We start from the raw sequence: 22,053 nt of genomic DNA, 5'->3' as shown, positions 1-22,053 counted from the left end.
TGTTATTGGTCATTTTTTTAGCTGCAATTGTAACCCAATGCAAAGACCTCAAGATGCTTAAGAGTCTTCTTTAAAAAGCGGAATGATCGTTTCAAAGGTTCACAGGCCAAAAGAGACCATTATGGTTTCTGAACCAGGGGCCTCAGTAACACAGGCTATAGATCATTGCAAAATGTTGCTTCAATCAAACCTGATATTGGAGTTATATCAGCAGTGTAAGGCTAGACCTTAATTTGGTCTTGTGTGTTGCTCACACTGATGCACTGTGAGGACTATGGAAGTCCTTAACACCAGATCTGAAATCACTTCTTTCTCTCTACACCTCTGATACATATTTATTTCCATGATTTATATATATATATATGTGTGTGTGTGTATATATACATATACACACGTATATATATATATATATTCATGGCATTGAAGTAATTTTCTCCCATTTATGCTCACTTCCGAGCTCATGTTCAAATTTCAAGGTGGTTTAGATCGGGCATCAAGATAGTCCTCTTGAAAGTATGAAAGGTGTTTTGCTAGAAGAACATTCCCATCCACTGCATCATTCTAAAGCACAACGTGGTGAAAGGATGCTCCAAAGAGATTCATACGTCGTGCTATATGTAAATCTGTGCAGTTATTCAGCAAACTAGACTCTGCAAATGTATGTGACCTACTTTTCAGATTGTTTAGCACCTAATAGTATCCCTGCTGCCAATCAAATGGAAACTGCAAATATAATATATGCCCTTGATCTGGGAAGAACAGATCTATGGATAACATGAGTAACACTTGGGAAAGTTATAGGAGAAAATGAGATGGGTAAAAGGTTGATTTTACAGTATAGCTGTATGAAGGCTTGGCTGGGGAAAATGTGCTGCTCATTCACTTGATAAGTGTCCAGACTGAAGTATTTAGGGTGGAATGGTGATATGGAGCATAATTGTAACATACAGAGATACAATTTGACTCACTAAGATATGCATATGATAGGCATCTGAAAGTCCAAGTAGCACCTTTCCTGATTACTAAGAAGGTCTAATACAAAGCTTCATACAAAACAGTGACATGCTTGAACAATGTCTGTTAGCAGTCATAATATACGAAACATAATTTTCTGATGTAGATATGAAAAGGAGACAAGCAATGTGTTTTGGAGTTACCTGGTATAGTACAGTTTAAGGAGGAGTGAACTGACTTCTGGATTTGAATTTCTGAACATTTTAAATGGGATGATATAGAGGGAAAAGTGCATTCTTATTTAACAGAAAAGCTGCTTAGAAGTATGTAAGCTTGAATTCAAACATGACAAAACACAACAAAGTTACAAATATGTAAGAATGGAACAAACCTTTCAGCTTCAGTAAGACCTGATTTATAGGTACTGAGAAGAAGAAACTGAAATATTTCAGAGTTCCAATTGCTAAATAGCTTGAAGGAGTCAGAAAACTTGGTTCTGTGGTTGAGGCAATGGATATACCCTGAGAAGAACTGGTTTCAATTTATGGTTCCATGTTGTTCTTGGAGCAAATCACTCAATACAAAATGTAGATAATATGTCATGCCTATTGGACTATAAAAGTTTTAAGGCAGGGAAAATCTCTCACTAGGTGAAGACTCAGAATCTACTTCAAAGAAATATCTATTTTGACTGAGAGGCTGAGGTATTCCTATATTAGAAATATTGATCAACAACAAAAACAAATACTTCCCAACCTCCCCTGGTTGCTGGTTCTTAACTCAGATGTAATTGGGAACACAGATCTGCACATAACTTTTTTTTATGAGATTCGGGGCAGACAACTCTTGCTTGCTGAAGAAGAGAAAGTCTGGAAAAAAAATAATAAAATGAAGCAGAGAGGTAAGAAAACACAAGAAAAAGGAGAAACTGATGGAAGCAAATGAGCTGGCGAAGATATTCTACTGCTCTGCTGATGAAGAGCAGTTGCTCCTGAAGATCTCCAGTGAGACAAGGGAAGATATTTGGGCAAGTGACAGTTGGAAAAGTTCTACTGAAGCAGAAGACAAAGTGCTGGCATAATAGAGGCAGGGGCTCATGTGATTCACATGTGCTGTCTGAAAGGCATTTCTTTGTCTGCATTTGCAAGCCAGGAACAAAGACTTTTCAGGTCTTTTTTGCTTAGTGTCAGTAAGAATCAGTGTTTATCCCAAACAACATCCACCTCATAGTCTAGCACTACCTAGAATAGAATTTTGTCAGGTGAAACATGTTGTTTTCACCTCAAAAATATACCAAATATGGGGTGTATTGGTTAAGGGGAAAAAATATTATGGAGACAAATATCCACAATTCATAAACAGGGTACAAAGCATAAGAATCAGCAAAGATGAGATTTTTTTTTTTTTTTCCTAGCCAGTACTCCATGCTAAAACTAATCCCTGCTCTGAGTTCTCTTCTTGTGGCCTGTATTTGATGCTTCATGCAGCCCTTGCCATCCTACCTTTCTCATCGTTTCCTTTCACAAATCCCTGCATCTGCAACACTGCTGTTCTTTACAGCGTCATCTATCACACAGGGTGGGGGCTAATGGTTTCAACAGATGTAGATGCTTTTTGTTCAAAATGGAGAGGGCATAGGTTACAGAACGAACTGACCCCTCTCTAGCAGCCTTGTTCTCTCCCTTCTCTAAGTGACTTTGGGGCGTAACGTGGTGGGAACACGTAACAGATGGATAAAGTATGGTGAGAAGTTGTTTTTATCTGCCTGTAATTAGACATGGAGATAGAGAGAGCAGTTTCTGGGCATTAGGAAGGTTTGTTTGGCAGAGGTTTCGAAACTTGGTCACATACTTTTTGTTTAACAGCTTACAAGATAGTGTATTTTAAGACTGAGTAAGTGTTTATGATCTGTACTGAAAAAAGACTATGGGATGAAGGTTGCTGGCGAAAGCAGTTTCGGATTATGGCTGAAAAGGCTGGCAAGGATGAAGGAGTCACTATTTAGCCTTGCCCTTAACCTTGGAGCATGCTGACCACCCTGCTTCGGTGGCTCCGTGCAGGACAGAACAATAGGTGCTACCATCTCAACATGGGAATTCAGCACACAGTAATCACTGCACCCCCATGCTTTTGGAGGAGGACAGCAACTTCCTTCAGTTGATACAGACATATGCATTTATTGCTAGGGGACTCTAGCTTCCCATTAAGTGCCTCTCAACTCAAATAGCTCTGATTGTTCTGTCTTAAGTATCTGTGATATTTTTTTTAATTTTTTTTTTTTTTGTGAAAGCATGTAGAAAAAGACCTGTACCACCAAAGACAACTTTTCTTGCTTCTTATCCTTTAAATGCTTTGCAAAGCATTCTTATTTAATAACAGTTATCTTTATGTAGTAGCTGAATCTTTTCATAAGCTAATAGTTGCAAAGCACTGTCTACTTTGCTTAATGATACTATTTTCCCAATATAAAACAGGGCTAATGGGTGTCAAATGTGAAAGCAATATTCCTGCAATTTATCACTTAAGCCTTCTTTCACTTTTTTGGGGGTAAATTGTTGTATTTTTAAAGAGGAATTGATTGCCTTGAGTGAATTCTTTTATTCTTCTACATTAACAATTCATGAATGAAGCCAATATCTGCAACACAGTCTTCAGTTCCTTGTCCCACCAATAACCTCAGCTGTGTCTTGGAGGGTAAACTCACACTGCATCAATCAGCAGTCTTTGTGGTCTGCAGAGTAGCCATATGAACTGTGGCTTACACTATGTTCTCGTTTGCTCCCTTGACTTCTGGCAGTTGGGAACTGCACAAAAATGAATTAACTGTTATAAAGGTTTTTTTTTTTTTTTTTTTTTTTTTTTTTTTTTTTCTCCTCCTGGCATGCTGTGCTTTACACATGATTGTTGATTTACATGATTGGAAAGTTACATTACTAGAAAGAACAAAGAATATAGATATTTACTCTGTGGTTCAGAACTAAATGCCAATGGTCAAATGATCATTGTGCACCTTTGATCTCTGCATTTCCTTTCTCCCTGCCATTGTTAAATGTTGGTTGAGTCCAGTTAAGCTCGAAAAGATTCTGCATGAAGGAGATCTTAGTTAAAGGACATTTTGGACTGCTTAAAACAAAACAAAACAACAACACCAAGAAAACACTGAACACTATAAAACTGAACTGGAAAGGCAAAAAAAGCCAGCAGTTTAAGAATACATTAAGATTGCACCTGCAAATGAGTTCATTCAGTTCCTTCCGTGAGTAAAATCAGTGCTTCTGTTCCCAAATGAGAAATAAGTACACAACACTGGGCAGGCAGACATCCAAATGCCCAGAGTTAGTGTAGCTGTGTTCCTACAAAACACATATGTAGAAATTGGAATCCATGTTTGCAGTCTTCAGCACACCTTGTGAAGTAAGAGCTGTTGTGGAGATAAACTAATCAAAATGGTGGTAAATCTCATGTTTAGCATGTCCCTTTCCTCATTGCTGCCACCTCCTTTTTTGAGGTGACCTGTCCTCAGGCACATTTTCCTCTTTTACCAACTTTTCTGGCTCAGTCTCCACACAAACATGTCTGGACATGTGCCTTTTTCTTCTCTTCATCCAAGTTTGTAGTCTCTGTATGTTTCAGTCCATACCCACACACCCATGTCCTGATTCTGCCCTGGAACTTGGCTGGTTTGCACACCCCAGGCTGTGCTAGAGCAGGCATCATGTAGCAGTAACCCCAGAAAAACATTACTAGTGTTACCACACAAGAGGTCACTCCTAAGATCTGGGGCTGATTTTCCACTCATTTGTATCAGATTTGTACTAGAACTGTGATTTACTGCAGGTCTTAAGAGAAACACAAACACGTGCACACTACCTATACTTGTTCAGACTGTTCTATTTCCCTGTATACACTGCTAACTCTTTGCACAATTTTTCTAGTTCAGTTTCATCATGCCACTTGATATGGCTGATTATATCACTGTACAGCAACAAGAACACTCCTTCCCCTCCCAAAACCCACTGGTTTACAACAACAACCAAAAAAACCGTAATGACTTTCATTAGAAATAACATTTTTTGTGCGTCTGATATCCAATACAACTCAATGAACTGTTACTTTATTTTCTCATGAAAACGGCAAATGAAGAAGCAAACAAATATCTCTTCCCCTCCCCCACCCCCTAACCATTGAAACTATATTTAAGAGAAGCTGCTGTGGCTTCAGTTCTGAAGCATTTGACCTCCTTGGGATAAAGGAGATGATATCAAAGATGCTTATTTGTTTGCAGACTGTAAGATAACAAGCAGTACAGCTGAAAATATAAACCTGAGATGACTCTTCTTACAAATGATCTTGGGAGAAGAGTAGAAGGTACAAGAGAAGAACAAAAATGAAAGCGGCAGAGAAAGGACTGACGGACGTGCAAGTTATATGAATAAAGAGCTAAGAAAAGACCCATGGAAATAATTGATTTATTTTTTTTCTGATTTACCACTGACATTTCTTAAAAATCCCCAAGTAATTTGACATTCACCTGAATCCGATCTTTTATTTATTTATTATTATTATTATTATTTTTTTTTTCTCAGAATTATCCAAACTGAAACAAAAATTGCTTAGGGTTAAATAAAAACATTTCATTTTTATATGAGCTGTTTTTTACTTTGATTTGAGGCATTCTCTGAGACTTTGAAAAATAAAATAAGAACTTGAAAACACAAGGCTTGATTCACAGTGACTTAGGAAGTCACTTACAAAATTGAAGAACAAGAAGAACAAGTAATTATGGTGCCTTTCACAAAATGGAGCAGGACCAAAGCCTGACATTTGGAAAACCAATTTCACCTCTACTGAGGCTGTAGCACAGATATTAATTTAGCTCTCCTTTCTTATTCTCATGTCATTTATTCAGACAAACACTAAACAAGATTTTGATTACATGTTCATTATTTAACATGTTACAAAATAATGTCTATAGATCCCAGCTGAGATCAGGGTCCTATGTATGCTAGACAGCATTAAAGAGATGACCTTGCTCCACATGAAGGAGAGAGATCTGCATTCTGTTTATAAGCTGTAGCAAAGATATAGAAAGGCTAAAGGTTTCTCATTTGTCCAAAGCAATCCCTGGAAACTGAGGTCAGAAATCCCAAGTCCAGGTTCAGTTGCTTTTCTGACAAATATTCCACAAGACACTATAAAACTCTCTCCCCTGTCCTTCTTCCCCTTTATTCCATAAACTGGTAGTGCTGAGACTCCAGGAAAGCTCTGACCAGATAACCTTGATTGACAAAACATTTTACATGGACAAGGGCAAGGTAAACTTCCCCAGACTAGTCTGCGGTGTCATAAATGTTTGCAGGATTGACTGTTCCCTCCAGAGGCAGCCCCATGCTTCACCATCCTTGCTGCATACAAATGAAGTCACTCCACAGCACAAGCGAGTGCATATGCTGTGGTGTGACCTCCTGCTTTTTGACATCCATCAGTGAAATGTTCTGTAGTAGCAGCTGCCTAAAAATCATCTGGTACATGAATTTTTACTCTGATTTCACTAAAACCCAATCAATAAGGGCACAGAGCTTTAGTGTTCTCATATACCTGCTCTGTGAATAAGGTAAATGAAATATTTGCGCAGACTTTTGTGATTCGTTTTGAAGGGCCTGACCAGAAATTGGAATGTCAGGAGCTTGAAGGAGGGGGCTACTGACGAGCAGCATTGCATGTGCATGAACTGCAAAATCCTCCCTTCTGTGTATTGTTAGAGCAATCTGAAAATCAATCAAAAAGTAAATGAATGCTAAAAAAAAATAATCTTTAGAGATTCATTTGGAATATGTTAATATTGTGCTTTGATGCTGGACTCCTAGTGAACATGCATTTCTGATTAAATTAAAAGAGCATTAAAGACAGGTGTTCAAGCATAAGCGTATCCCAGCTATACCCATATTTGCATAGGAATTTGTGAAAAAAAAATCTTTGAACAAAATACTTGTAATTATATTATGGGGGAATTCTATTTTTCCTATAAACAGAACAATGACAAACCAAACTGATTGCTTTTTAATTATGGAAAGATTAGATCGAAAATAGAAACAATTTATAGAAACAATTGTTTGCTGTCTCTTCTAATAAGAAAATGGGGAAAACAAATGAAGGTGTAAGTAGCAGTTTCAAAAGAAAAGGACACTTTACTGAACATGTCATTAAGCTCTGGGGATCCTTTTCACAGGGTGTGGGTGGCTATTGAAAATTTACATCACAACAAAAAGCAATTGGAAAGTTTCTGAAACAAACGTCCATTAAGGCTAATACAGAGCTACCACACCTGAATCACATAAGACCCAATGCCTCTGGTGGCAGCAATGAGAAAATATCATATAAGCTGCTTATTTTCTTAAGCTCATTCTTAGGTATTCTCTATTATTTATATTCACAGAAAGGACATGTGGCTTTGTGAGTAATAATCATAGTGCCTACATTAGGCAGAGGAGTTATTATTCTTAAAGATTTTGTTAGTGTTCTTGAAACATTCTTCTGCTAAAAAAACAATGCAACAAGATCAAAAACAACAGTGGTGTACTTAGAAGACAAAACAGCGGCTTGAAGAAAAACCTGGGAACGGGAGAGGAGATTTTGCAAAAGAGCTCTTGTTCACTTTAAATATCAGCATTATGTTTTGCTTTGCCATGGTGTACATAGGACCAAACAGATGAAACAACTAGAAGCAGAGACTAGAGCATTTTAAATGACATATTCAGATGTTTACTAAACATAAACCTGTCTAACAGTTGTTATTAACCATTTCCATCCTCCCAGCTTTTGATTTTGACACAAGTGTGGGTAAAAGATTAACATATCTGCTCATGGTTATTACTGTTTTAGGGAGGAACAGACATTTAATTAAAACAGTAATTTACTTTCCAGCAACAGAATTATGTGGTAGACTTTGGTGTTCAATAAGTACTTGTTATGTGATCTGAAGCCTTAAAACTGATTGGTACCCTGTCTTAAAGTCCTTCATCTTTACTGTTTTCTTCATTGTTGCTTCTATCTTTTTCATTAACTCTCCTTTTCAAGCTTTCCACAATTATAAAAGTAAATGATTTCAATATGATGCAAAAAGAATAAACAAACCCTTGCCCTGCAATTGTTCTAGGCACTGTGAAAGAACAAATAATCATTTTGACAGTTAGACAGGAGACAGGTCAAAGTGATCTGCTCAAAGTCTGCCTTCAAGAAAGGTCAGCAATGTAAAGCTTTTTTCTCTTTTCTTTTATTCCTCTTTGTTTTCTTTCCTTTAGTTTCCCCCCAAATTTCAGGGTGACCCAACAGCTTTTGCAGATATTAAGCTAAATAATCAGTGGATTTGTTCATAGCAAAGCCATTTCCTTTCTAAGACAGGTATTGCAGAAATGTATTATCTTTGCAGTATTTTTTTTAAACATAAGATCCTCCTGATATTGCATAATGATATAAAAGGCCATTGTCGTTATGTATTACATATATAAGACCATAAATATGCTCTTAACAGTAACTTAGAGCGATGGCACTAAGTACCTTTCTCCAAGACAGAAAGTTTGGACACTTGAGTGGGAGAAGCCCAGTTCACCAGCTATTAATTTATGCTTCTTATTATTTCATTATTTCATGGAGAGCTCCACAGCTTTTGAAACAAGACCCATGCTTTGAAATAATCCAGAGCCCTACAACAGGGAGGGTAGCTTAAAAAAAATCATGAAAATATTGCAAAATATTTTTATATACTACTAAATATATTGCATGTACATCTTTATGCATATCTGTATACAGATATGTATAAAAATATTAATTTATACATGTGTTTTTAACCACACACGTATACAGATATGTATACATACTAATTTATATAAAAGAGGTTTATATATATATAATGAATAATATATATATTCTTATTCTTCTCAAGTACCTCAGACCTCTTTTTCTGAAACTCCATTCATGTTCTTAATCTTTTCCCTCCTCTCCCAGCTATGAAGATTAGGCTTTTCTCCCCTCTCATGGCACCTGGCATCATGCTAAAATCCCTGCTTTCCAGCAGCCAGCCTTTTTTAGCTGGTATGTGATCTGCCTTATCCTGCTCTGGGGACAAGGGGCAGCTGGGATGCTTGTTCTGGCACTCACGGTCTTGTGTCATTCATGGGGGACTGCTGTGGGAGCCGTGGCCACAGTGTTCTGTGGGGTGGGGTGGTGGCCAGAGGTCCTGCTGCTCCCCCAGCTAGGACTGCCAAGAATGAACTGAGGTGTCAGGGCATACTTGTGGCCCAATGCTGGCCACAGAAGTGACATGGACAAGGTCTGTTTCTGCCTGTGCATGGAGAGGGGTTCCAGGAGGCATCACCAACCCACTTTAGAGAACCCTGTGTTCTGGTAGCACTTGACTATACATTTGCTTGTGTTATTATTTCTCATGCTAGCTGGATTAAACTAACAAGGGTAATTCTAGGACAAGCTACAATTACGCTTTCTTTATGCTGTGCTGACATGCCCTTTGACTGTTTGATTGCAACTGGCTTTGGATCAGGGCTTGAAGCCAAAGCTGTGTCACTAGCATAACATGCAACACTCTGTGCAGAGCCTCCAAGTATAAGCCATCACCTCTCTGATCTAAAATACACATAATTGCAATAAGCTGGCAGATCCTCCAACAACTCACAGCACATAGAAGAGATTTATTAACACAGATTTTCTGTTTGCAGATAGAGAAATACATAGAAGGCCAAATTCTTAGCTTGCATGAAGCATTGAAGCCCAATGTACGGAGAGGAGATGAACCTCTGGTGTGTGAGCATGCATGAGGACACACTGCTTCCATTACCACTTTCATTCTTTCAAGATAAATCTTGGGAGGTGCTGAAAAGCCTGACAAAGTGGTTGTGGCTTTACAGTCCAGATTAGACTGAAACACAACTCCGAGAAAAAGTGATCTGGGCATTCCATAGTCTGGTGCCTGTAAGTAAGTTTAGGTCCTGCCTTTTACATAGAGCGTGATGGCAAATTCTTACTAGCAATCCATCCACATGATCAAATTGCAGTTCTGAGGTTGTGGAAGAAGTGTGGCTAGGACTAGTTTAGCAGCCAGAGATGTTTGGGGGGTACCTTAGCAGCTCAACTTTACATGTAGCACAGGGCTGTCCTGGTCAGAGAGACTCTGGCCTTGGCTTTTCTATACCATGCAAGCTGGGGACAAGCCAGCTCCAAATCTGTCTAACACAGTGGGTCTGTCAGAAGAATACCACATCTACCAGTACATCACATATCATCAAAGATACCTGTATGAAAAACAAAAACAAAACCACAAAATAAACAACAACCAAGCAACCCCCCAAATCCATCTCAAAAGCAACTGCTTTTTCAGTCTACATAATCTCTTCATCTGTCACATGTTTTGTTATGTATCAAGCCATTAATTTCAACAGGGTCAACTTCACTCTCACAAAAAAAAGGAACTGGACACAATGAGTAGGTTTTGGTTAGGCATGGTACAAAACTGATGGCATTTTTTCCCCACTACAGTTATGCTACAAATGCATTTTATGTGAGTATATCTTGTTAGACAAGCAGGCATTTGCAAAACATTGCAAATGCAACAGAGTATAATGAGTACACTTCCAGTGAGGATATTCTAGTACCCTCCAGGTCTTGATTGGGCAGCTCATTTAAACATCAGGTTAAATCCTGTTTAAGTGAAGTGCCTTATAGAAGTTTTTCAGCAGTGCTCTTAATGGCTGCAAAAAAAATGTCAGGAAACAGAACGAAGTCAGTTCTCATTTTCTTTCTCTTTTTCAGCTAAACATCCTAAGAAACACTGCTCTCACATTTTTTTTTTTTTTTTCCCTGTCAGATGCTTAGATGAATTCTATGTGGACTCAGAAGGAAATATTTATTTCCTTCCCCCACCAAGCAGCGCAGCCCCCAGTGTCACACCACCACCACCGTTTATTTATACGGCGGCACCATGCTCCAGCCTCACGCTGCCCACCCCACCTCCCCGTGCACCTCGGGCTCGGGTCTCCAGCCAGCCGCTGCCGCGTCCAGCTGTGCCCAGCTGTTCCCCCTCCACAGTGCCGCTTCGGCAGCGAGCCCACGGCTGGAGTCGCGTCCCCGGCAGGTGGCACTCAGGCTCTGCCGCCGGCCCCCGCAGGCTGCGGGGCACTGGGCTGGCAAGCAAAGGACGGGCGTTTGCTTGCAAGCACAGATTCCTTCCCTGGGATAGAGGCGGACGGGGCTTTTCGTGCTTAAATCACAGGCAGCAGCCGGTGTCAGCGCAGCCGTACTGTCCCGAAATCACTCCTGCCGGGTGCGCAGCAGGGACGGCGGGGGCTGCGAGGTGCAGCCCGTCCGTATCCCCACCCCCCCGGAAAGAACCGGGGCCAATGGCTGAGCATATGTAATATAACAGCAAACCGTCATGGAACCAGAATTTAAAACGTCTTTATTATCCTCACGGGGGAATCTCTACAACAAGAGGGGAATATATGTGCATACTGTAACTCCTATTAGTGTTAAAGGGAATTATGTGTGTAAATCCCCAGATCCCAGTGTACAAAGAGAAGAGTGTCCCCGTAAGGGCCTGAAATATACATTTGAATTAAGCCTGACTGTTGGGAAACTCATAATGCTGTGGCTGGTATTATAAATTTATACTTACTAGGACTAAGTTTCACCTGAAACAACAGAGCCTGAAGTGTTATTTGTTCCAGCAAATTATTTTGTTAGATGTGATAATCAGTTCACAGCAGGACTGCAAGAGACTACTCAGATTGTTGACAATTCTGGGTCCCATCCAGCTTCAAGCAGCTTCTGAAGCGGCTCCAAAGGCCACAGAGCAGGCTCCCAAAGCCAGCACCGTGGGGAGCCGGGGCAGGGCTGCTTGCCTGCACACACCTCCCAGGGCAGCACAACGATTTCCTAGGGCAGTGTTATGTGTTCTGCCACGCAGCCCCCTGCCAGCATGTGTGTGTGTGTGGTGGGGGGGAAGGCTCCAGGGAGGTGCTGCTGTTCACAGCCCCCTGTATTTTGCCAAGTGGAAGGGATTTTTTTTTGTTATGAACTACGCGCCAAAAACAAAGTCTGAGGTGGAGGAGCTGCTGCAAATCTGTTCTCCTTGACTTACTAGGCTACTTTGTAGTTTATTTCAGGAGTTATGTGACCTAAAGGTATGTCTTCCATTAACATCACTTTTCAATTAGGATGATGCTTTTCACAGAAGCTGTTGTCCTGGGTTTCCCATCTCACTCAGCTCACATTCAATCTCAGGACACCCCATTGCCATGGGGCTGGGAGAAGGGCAAGCCCTGCCCTGCCCCTGGGTGCCAGCAGCTCCACAGGGCAAGCAGTCATGGTGCTGCAGGGGGGATGCCCTCAGGCCTGGGGGCTCCTAATGGGGAAACATGCCCAAAGAAACCACATCTCTATCCTCAGTCTGTCCTATGTCACCTTCAGCACATTATTATATGTGCTATACCTTAAGGAACATGAAAGCATAGAAGGTGTGGAGAACCAGTGCTACTGATGCAGCAGCAAGAGTTTCACGGCCACTGAGTACAGGGACTGCCACAGTGATGGTGGGAAACACATGCCAAACAGCCCCTCACCCCCTCCCACAGCATCACATTTTCTTTACCTTTCTATCTCTTTTCATACCAGTGCTCAGGCTCTCCGTTCTCCTTGTCTAGACCCTTAGAGCAGCCATGTGTGCCCCTTAATCCTGCGCAGTCCCAAGGTTAGGCTGAAGCAGCACCACCAGCCTATCTTCAAATACCATTCACAGAGACAGTGAACTGTTTTATTCTGAATGAGTCCTTAATCTATTGAGTTCCTTGGAATCATGCAGTTAATTATTTTAAATCTCTATCTCCTACTCTGAGCCTGGGTGTGACTCCAACAAATTCACTTTCGAGTCCTGTAATGGAACAGAAGTATTTCCAGTCCTCATTAAAAACACCACAAAAGCCACAGCAGCAGCTCTGTGTTCTTGGTAATGATTTGTTTCACTGATAGATCAAACGGCCTGTTGACAATGGTTGACTGCAACCGACAACTTCTTCTAATAAGATAAAAAAGTCGTACGTTTTATTGATTATAAAGCAAATTGTTTTTTTTTTTTGTCCCTTTAAATTTTTTATTGGCTACAAAATGGAGGACTTATGCCTTTGAAATTGCAGCTTTCCATGAAATTACAATGAATTATAATCCTAACCTATTCATACTTTCTCAAAGGCCTAACCCATTTGCCTGCCTTGCAAGCATGTTGTAAAATGCCCCACATTTACATATATATTTTTGGGAGGTTTTTATTCAAGAGCTACAGCAGACATGAGAAAGGGAAAGGGACTGAATGGACAAGAGTTCTCTTGTCCCTGGAATTTTAAGATACTTTCTGTATCTCATTACTAGCTAGGAGCTCAAGACAGATGTTTTTGGACATGGTTCTTAGTTTTTCACTACACAGTAGGTAAAGTTTTTAATCCCTTCTGGCTCCAAAGATCTATGTTCCCGAACATCCTGGGAAATGGAGCTCATATTGCTGAAGTAAATCTACCATTTTCCAGATCAGTATTTAGGGTCAGATCTTATAGGAGCCTGAGGCACAAAGAGCTCTTTAAATGCCCACAACAAAAATCTGGACTCCAAAACCTTCTCAACATCTTTGTCACAAGACTAGATATCTATCTCCCTGCCTGACCCAGAGCTCTGCTGGTGCCCCTGTGCAGAGTGCAGCCGTTATGTCAGGGTCTGCAGGGATGCAGAGCCCAAGTGATGCTCAAGGCCTCTGCAAAGAGGGAGGCCAGCAAAAACCTATGGCCATCAGGTCAGATTGCCTCAAATGCCATTGTGTTAACCTTACTCTCCTGAAGTAACTAGGGGGGGATAGAGGGGAGAAGAAAAGAGTTGCAAAGAAGAAAGCCAGGGCACTTGACTCTGGCTGCAGAGCTGTACAGCTGGGACAGGGGAAGGGAAGATTTCCAACTTCTTATCTTTCATTTCAGTGTTATTTCTGTTCTCTTACTCTTCCTACTCATCCCTAGTGGCTGGACAATATAAATGCAAACAACAACAACAGAACCCAATCAACAACAAAAAATAAGCAAAAGGGAAAAACAGCCCTTGCTCTGATATTAAAAAAATGGACGTGAGGCACATCTCCTAGAAACACTGGATCCAGAATTACGATGGCAATTGCCTTCCTCGCAATCACCTCTGTGCTGAAAGGACAGACTATCCTTGTTTTTTGACCTTGCTCTTATATATGGGAAATGAGTGTAAAACATCAGATACCACATCACCCTGAAAAGCATTGCTCTGCACCAAGCATTCCATCCAAATGACCCTTTGCAAGTTCTCATTTTCATTCTCCTTCAGTAAGGGCAAAAGCACACACACACACACTCAGACACACACAGAGTCCACAGCAGGTGACAAAGAAGCAATTGAAAACTCAGTTCCCAGCTGCTTTAGGGTGGGCAGTTCATGAGCAGCAGCCTGCAAATCAGCAAGGTGCCACAAACTGATGTTCCTGGCCTGCAGCAGCCACAGGGCTGTCGCCTCCCTGGGCTCTGACTTGTGCAGATCTGGGCGCTGGTCACAGCACTGGCCTGGGCTGTCAGTTTGGCTCCAGTGGTATGCGAACTGGACCCGAAACATAGCCCTTCAGTGTAGGAGCTGCTTAGTTCCTGTATTTTCAAGAGTTGTTACCAGTGGACTAAACCTTGGCATTTATATACCTTACTCTTTTCTAAAATTAGTGGCTGAAGTGGCTTAGTAACTCGTGAATGTCAAGGCATTCATTTCATTGCCAGTGTTTGAGCTTAGGTGTCTGTGGTTTGAAAATTTTTGGCCTAAGTACATGGCTTATTAGCAGGTACCAGCCGTTCACTCAGAGAGGATCATCTGAGAGCAGCTTGCAGTGCAGCAGTTCATGCTGCTTGTCCTGCAGGGACTGGAAGCCCTTCAGCTTCCTGTTTGTCAATCGGGTGCTTTTGCCAGTGCTCAAGTCAGTCAAAGAGAAAGAAAAAAAATAAAAAATTACAGGGCTTCATAAAAATACGGCATTCTCTCCTAGAGTGGAGGCAAAACATACAGAAGTTTGAAGTAAACAGTCTCTACCAGCAGATCTTTTCCCCTTTTATTGCGTGAGTTACAATGCCCTTCAGCCAGCAGAAGGCAGAGAAAGTTCTGCCAGGAAAAACAGTTAGTTGAAAGAGTTTACTTTAAACTTTTGTTTGCTTTGACACACACATGCGACAGCCCCTTTTTTCTTTTTTCAGTGCTTGATAGAAAGAAAGAAAATGGATTTCTCTTTATCGACTGGTATATGGCTGGCAGAAGTAAAGGTAAGTTTCCTTATGGTCATGCCTCTGTGCTCAACCATGATCTGGAAGAACATTATAAGAGATAAAGCAGGCCTGTCCTGCTCACCTAGGACATGCAGAGCAGTGGAAAAACAAAACAAAACAAAACAAAACAAAACATCAAATTCTAATAGACCTGCTCAATAAATATTGACGTCTCTTTGAAGTCTCTGTCCTTTTTGTAATAAAGACAGAAGTTGCATTCAGTTTTCATTACAATTCTGTAAATCTATAAGCCTACTGGAACAGAGCTCAAAAAGCTCTGTAGTTGGTTAGGACAGGACAGAAATTCTGCCTAAAAAGTAAAGCAGCCTCAAACCAAAAAACTATCACCTTTTCTGAAAAATGTTCCCAATTCCAGGCAGTTCTAATATTTTCTTCTGAAACAGACTCCTTGATCGGAAGTTAATGAAACCATGTCACGTGAAATACACAGAGCACTTTATAAAGCATGTAAGAATAATAGGGTTCTGTCCTGAAGTTTATAACAGGCAGAACAAGACAAAGGGAAAAAAAAAAAAAAAGGAAGACAAAAAGAGATTTCTAATAATGTATAAGTGGAGCAAGATAAAGCTGAGCAGCAGTGGGATTAGTGCAGCATGAGTTTGTTTTTAAAGTACATCCCATCTCTGCACTTCCACCCTCGCTGTCTGCCCCACTGCCCTGACCTTGTTCCTCCCCATTTCAGAAAAGCTGTCCCTCCTGGTTTCCCTCCGACCTGCATTCCTCATAGCTGGAATGCTCAATAAAGACATCAGTAAACCCAGCTTGCCTAAGATCAGGAGACAGGGAGGGTGATGTTAGCAAATTAACTGATTGGTATAAAGCAAAAGGGGGAAAAATGTTGTCAGGAAGCTGAGAACTTTTGAACCCATTTAAACAAATAAGTGGTAACAGAGCAGGCTCCTCTGTCACAAGCGCCTACTTTGCAGGAGTCAAGCCAGGGCATGGGTGCTACAACAACCAGATGCAGGGAACAGCTGTCAGAGAAACAGGAGACCCTGCTGTTAAAAAGGAGGACATGATGGGTCTCTGCTGCATGCTAAGGGACAATGCAGCCTCTTTGTGTGCATCCCTAATGATTATACTTTGAAGGGCCCTGGGCTGGTAAGGAAACTGTGTTATACTAAAAATAATTGCAGTAAGACCTCGAGGTATGCACAGACTCATTTATCTAGTAATAGTAGCTGGCATTCCTGCTTTTGCACCAACACTGAGAGGGTTAATACCTTCCTCTGGCTGGCCTCCAGAGATTTTGCTCTCTGTGGCTCCAGATGGCTTTCAGAAATCTCTAAAGTTTTGCTGCCCTCATTAGTGACAGATGTGGGAGTTATAATTTGAAATTTAGGTTCACTAAAGTAAAGCATTGTGAAATCCCAGGAACCCGCAGAAGCACTCTTAAATGCACCAGTGGTACAGATCAGAGAAAACATGTTTTCATGTAGTGCTGAACAAGAGACTTTATTACCAACAACATCACTTTTCTTTCCCCCCTCCACTTTATCTCGGACTTCCTGTGCAGTCTTCCTGAGAGCCTCCTGCTTTGCTTTTTGCTGTTCTCCAACAGCAGCAGCCCCAGGTCCTCACAGCTGTTGGCTTGCTGTGGTGGGCATGCAGGTAGCCAGCCTGCAGGGTTCTCTGCCAGGGCCGAGCCCTGCACACCTTCCACCAGCACAGCACCAGCCTCCTGCCTCCAGAGGTGCTCACTTCCTTGCACAGCTGGAGCCAAACACTAATTCTGTACTGCTATCAGCCAGTTTCAGTAAGTTTACTTCAACAAGTACCTGAAATAACTCCAGCCATTGCTTTTGTCACTACAGTGGGCAGATTTTTTCATTACCTCCATGTAGCACATTTGGGAACCACAGCCTGAGCGTGCTTCCGTTACTAATTCCTTCCCAGTCTTCCTGCTATAGAAAGAGGAGCTCTGAAATTTGGCCACTGTCCTGGAGAGGATGTTTGTTTTGGCAACCAGCCAGTAACACTCATCTGAAGCACCAGACAGGTAAAGCCTCTAAGGTCATCTTGTGTTGGCACTTATAGGAGCTGTGGAGAAGATACTATTGCTTCACTGTCATTAAATTGGCTTGTATCTTAAACAGCGTGACCAGCAGGGCTAGGGAGGTGATTGTCCCCCTATACTCGGCTCTGGTGAGGCCGCACCTTGAGTACTGTGTTCAGTTTTGGGCTCCTCGCTACAAGAAGGACATCGAGGTGCTTGAGCGGGTCCAAAGAAGGGCGACGAAGCTGGTGAGGGGCCTGGAGAACAAGTCCTACAAGGAGCGGCTGAAGGAGCTGGGCTTGTTCAGCCTGGAGAAGAGGAGGCTCAGGGGTGACCTTATCGCTCTCTACAGATACCTTAAAGGAGGCTGTAGAGAGGTGGGGGTTGGCCTGTTCTCCCACGTGCCTGGTGACAGAACGAGGGGGAACGGGCTAAAGTTGCGCCAGGGGAGTTTTAGGTTAGATGTTAGGAAGAACTTCTTTACTGAAAGGGTTGTTAGGCACTGGAACAGGCTGCCCAGGGAAGTGGTGGAGTCACCATCCCTGGAAGTCTTCAAAAGACGTTTAGATGTAGAGCTTAGGGATATGGTTTAGTGGGGACTGTTCGTGTTAGGTTAGAGGTTGGACTCGATGATCTTGAGGTCTCTTCCAACCTAGAAATTCTGTGATTGAAATGAAGCCCTTCACCAGCACCTCCTGTGTGCAGAATGAGATGCAGTACAACTGTCACTTGTTACGTCCTCCATTAGTATTGCTTGAACTTTGATCTGAGAAAGGAGGCCTAAAATAACCATGCAGCTTGTAATCATTTCTGAATGGGCTTGAAGTAGGCAGTACATAGCTGAGAGATATAACTCTTTGGTCATTTGAGTAGTTAGGATGACACTGACCACTTGAAAGGATGGCTTAAAAAAAGTTTTATGTTATTATTGTAGACTATGAATTTATGAATTACCACAAAGTATATTTCTGATCATCCTTCTCAGTGCACATAGATACATTCTCTGCGTGTGCTGAGATGGATGCACCTTTAAGTTGTCAGATCCAGATGGAAGCTATTAATTTATGGCTTGCAGAATATGTATTCCACACACACAACTTCTGTATGAAGAAAGTAATAGTTGTAAAAGAGAAGGATATCACAAGAATATCACATTCAGGCCGTGTGATAGGATAAGTAAATCCCATAGGCTTTCTTGGTTTCATGGAAGCTGAGCAGAACCACTGGATCTCTTCCTCTTCCTCTCTTATTGTGAACTTTTTCCTGCAGTTTCTGCACGATAATGCCATCTGATTCACTAGCCTGTAACATTTGTAGCCTGGAAGTGTTGCATACAAATCATTAATTAGAAAAGTAGTATATAGAATATCATTGAGGTTTTCTCTAAGATTCAGTTGATGACTTTTGAATTTTGTTTAGCTTCAGGGGAGACATCCTTGCAAACTGTTACCATGTGATACTTCTCTTATTTTCTCAATAATCCACATATTTTTCTCCTTCCTTTAAATTGACACTGCCTTCTCTTCCCCCTTACTATTTGCCTTTTATCAAGTTTGGTTGTTCACACAGGGAATTGTATAGTCCTCTAGATGATTACTCTCTGGTAGTTATTTTGTTCCAGAATTACTCTTCCCCACACCTTGGAAAATTTACATACTTGAGTTAGGTGACAAAACAAAGGAATGTTTATTTTCTATTAAGCATCACTGAGATTACTTCCTCACTGCAAAGTCAAATGTTGTACTCCAGTCTGCTCAGGTTCAGCTGGGGGCTGGAAACCAACTGCACATGAATTGTGCATCCTGGATTCCCTGCGGAGTTGAGGGGCTGTGGACAAGTATGTAGATTCTCTGTGGTACCTGACCCAGCCATTTAGAGAGAGTCTGTAGGCACCACTACTTCTGAGAAAAAGGAGTTGCACACTGAGATGTTTTGGAGTTACAGTATAAGAATTGAGTGCTGATCATAACAAAGACGAACCAGAACTGAACATAAGAAGGAAGGTTATCTATCCAGTAGGACATGCACTGTAATTTCACTAAGGATATACTTTGCTTTTCTCTGATTCCATGTAAGACACTTGCTTAAAAGCTATACAAGCTGCCTTCCTTAGCTGGCACAATAGGTTACAGCTGCTACTAATTTCATTTAGGGCCTAGCCCCTCAATGACAGAAGCCATGACTTGTGCACAGGAGTCTGATGAGTCCTAGCTGGGTATTTGCACATGGTATTTCTGCAGCACTCATATACAACAAAGAACATATTTTCAGCTTAAGAAGTATGACCTGGTATTTCATCACTAGCATAAGTGAGCTGATAACAACATGGGGAAGGTGGGCATTTACAAGCCCACAGGAAGAGCTTATAAATGTGATGACGGAGAGCTCCTCCCACATGTATTAAGAAAAATAAGAATGAAATAAGTAACGGCTCAGTAGCAGTAAAACTAACTTTAAGTTGGTTTAACCATCTTAAAAAAAAAACAAACACACACACACACACAAAAAAAAAAAAAAAAACACAAAAAAAGCTCATAACATCTGTGAATGAGAAACAGATAAACGAATATCACTATTGATAATGAGCAGGGAGCCCAGTGCCTGGGATCATGAGTTTATGCAAATTTGTTATTACTGCAAATTGGCATCCTAAGACCCTGATCATGCAACACTTGCACATATGCTTAACTTTATGCACATGAGCAGTCTCATTAACGCTAGAGATTTAGTCGTGCATAAAACTGAGAAAATGCATGAGTGTTTGTAAGGCTGGGATTTAAACACAAGGGAGGGAAAACAAATTTACTGTATCATCAACAATTATTTCTGAAACCCAACAGAAGCCAAGGTGGTACCAGAAGCCTGCTTAGTGCAGAAACAGTTAAAGAGAGAGGAGAGGGATTTAAGTTTGCTACCTTTAACTCAATCCATTAGTCCCAATAATAGGGGGGGTCAAACTCGGAAGGAATACATCCCTACCCTGGTTAAAATATAACTGCTTTATAGGTATCAGCATAAAATATTTCCCACAATCTTTTACAAGATAAACTGAATTGCCTCCTGAAAACAACAACAAAAACCCTTTTGTATGAGATTTCTAACTTTGTTATTGTAAAGAAGAACTGGTTATAATCAACTTGGATTTGACTAAATTATTCAGCAGTGTCTCACAAAAGTGTTCTGAAATTAATTTAAATAGTGTTAGGTTTACATGGATTCAGAGCTGACTGCAGCATTTATATAAATAGTTATGATAAATACAAAGGCTTACGTTGGAGGCAACTGCCTATTGCACTGCAATGAAGACTAATGGCTAATCTTGGACCTAGTTTTAATTAGAACATCCAGTGATGCTTCAGAAAACATAAGAACTCTCTTATGTTATGAAACCTGATGAAAATATGCTGTTTCCCTGGAAATCCAAAAGAATAAACACAATAAAATTTGAGTACTTACCAGCAAGATGAAAAAAAACAGAGAACTGTAAAACCAACTTCTATAAAAGCAAAGCTTCTGCCAGGTTTAAAGGGATAGCTCTGGAGAAGGAATGCTGGGAAAAGTGCAACCCTACATTGTGGAGATGTAAAAATAAAGCCTCCACAAAAAATTAAGGTCTTATTATCATAAATAGAATTATTCAGAAATCACATTTATGTTTCATGATAATTTCTGTGCATTTTTCTAGCTTTTCATTTGGTTTTAGATTGCAAAATATTAGTATATTCTCAGCAGTATTTTTGATTGATACTTTATTTTCCTTTTTTTTTTTTTTTTTTTTTTTTCTTTCAGCCAGTAAAATTGCTGCTGTTAATTTTGCTGTGTAAGAGTAAAGTTGACAGAATTATGGTGCCTTTAGTTAGTTAGTCACTCACATCTTGTGGCTTGTTCTGAAGCAGCAGTTCCAGGACCTCGGGTACCACTTGTAGCCACGTATCTGACTCCTGGCAAAGTATGGATAGTGCAAGGGCTCTTGGTTCTCTGTATGGTTTTGTTCAGAGGGTTGTCATGGAGATTGAGAGTCTGAAAAAGGCAGCACGGTCTTTTGCTCTGCTGCAGTCTATGTGGACAGGCTGCCCACAGCAATGGCCATGAGAGCTGAGCTGGCAGTGAGCCAGGCAACCTGTGAAAATGCTTTAGCACGTTTGTACTTGACATTTTGGTTGTGGTTAAATGGAGTATCACTGCATTGATGACCAGCTGTTTTCAAGTCTGCATCCATCTTAAAGGCTTAATTTAATATAAAAATAGCTTTGGGGGATGACTTTGGTGAGGTAACATCTTCACTTCTGTAATCTCACAGCATTCTATATATTCTCTTATATGTTGCGTGTCCTGAATATAAGAGAACAGAGGGAAAAGAGTAATACAGGCTGGAGACATATGTTGGCAAGGAGTCCTTCCTCCTCCTCCTCCTGCTAGCTCTTTTACTAATGGAAACAAAGCTTTACCTTTCATCATGAGTTAAGTTTTGGCTTTTTTATCTTATATGTGAAGTTCTCAAAGAACAAGGCAGGACTTCCATGACTAACAGGCATCTGCCAAGAGTATGGTTCTGAACGAGGCTGTATGGGACTATCATGACAAAGATGTAAAAGTGGCATTATTGGTGAGAAAAATGAAAAGTGTGGAGGTGCAGCAACTGGTGGAACCAGCCCTGTGAATATTTGCTCATTTTGCCTAATGTCACCATGTGCAACATGGCTTTTTAAG

The sequence above is a fragment of the Anas platyrhynchos genome, chromosome 8, assembly GCF_047663525.1.
Source record: "Anas platyrhynchos isolate ZD024472 breed Pekin duck chromosome 8, IASCAAS_PekinDuck_T2T, whole genome shotgun sequence".
Taxonomy (NCBI): domain Eukaryota; kingdom Metazoa; phylum Chordata; class Aves; order Anseriformes; family Anatidae; genus Anas; species Anas platyrhynchos.
This window is presented reverse-complemented; position numbering follows the sequence as displayed.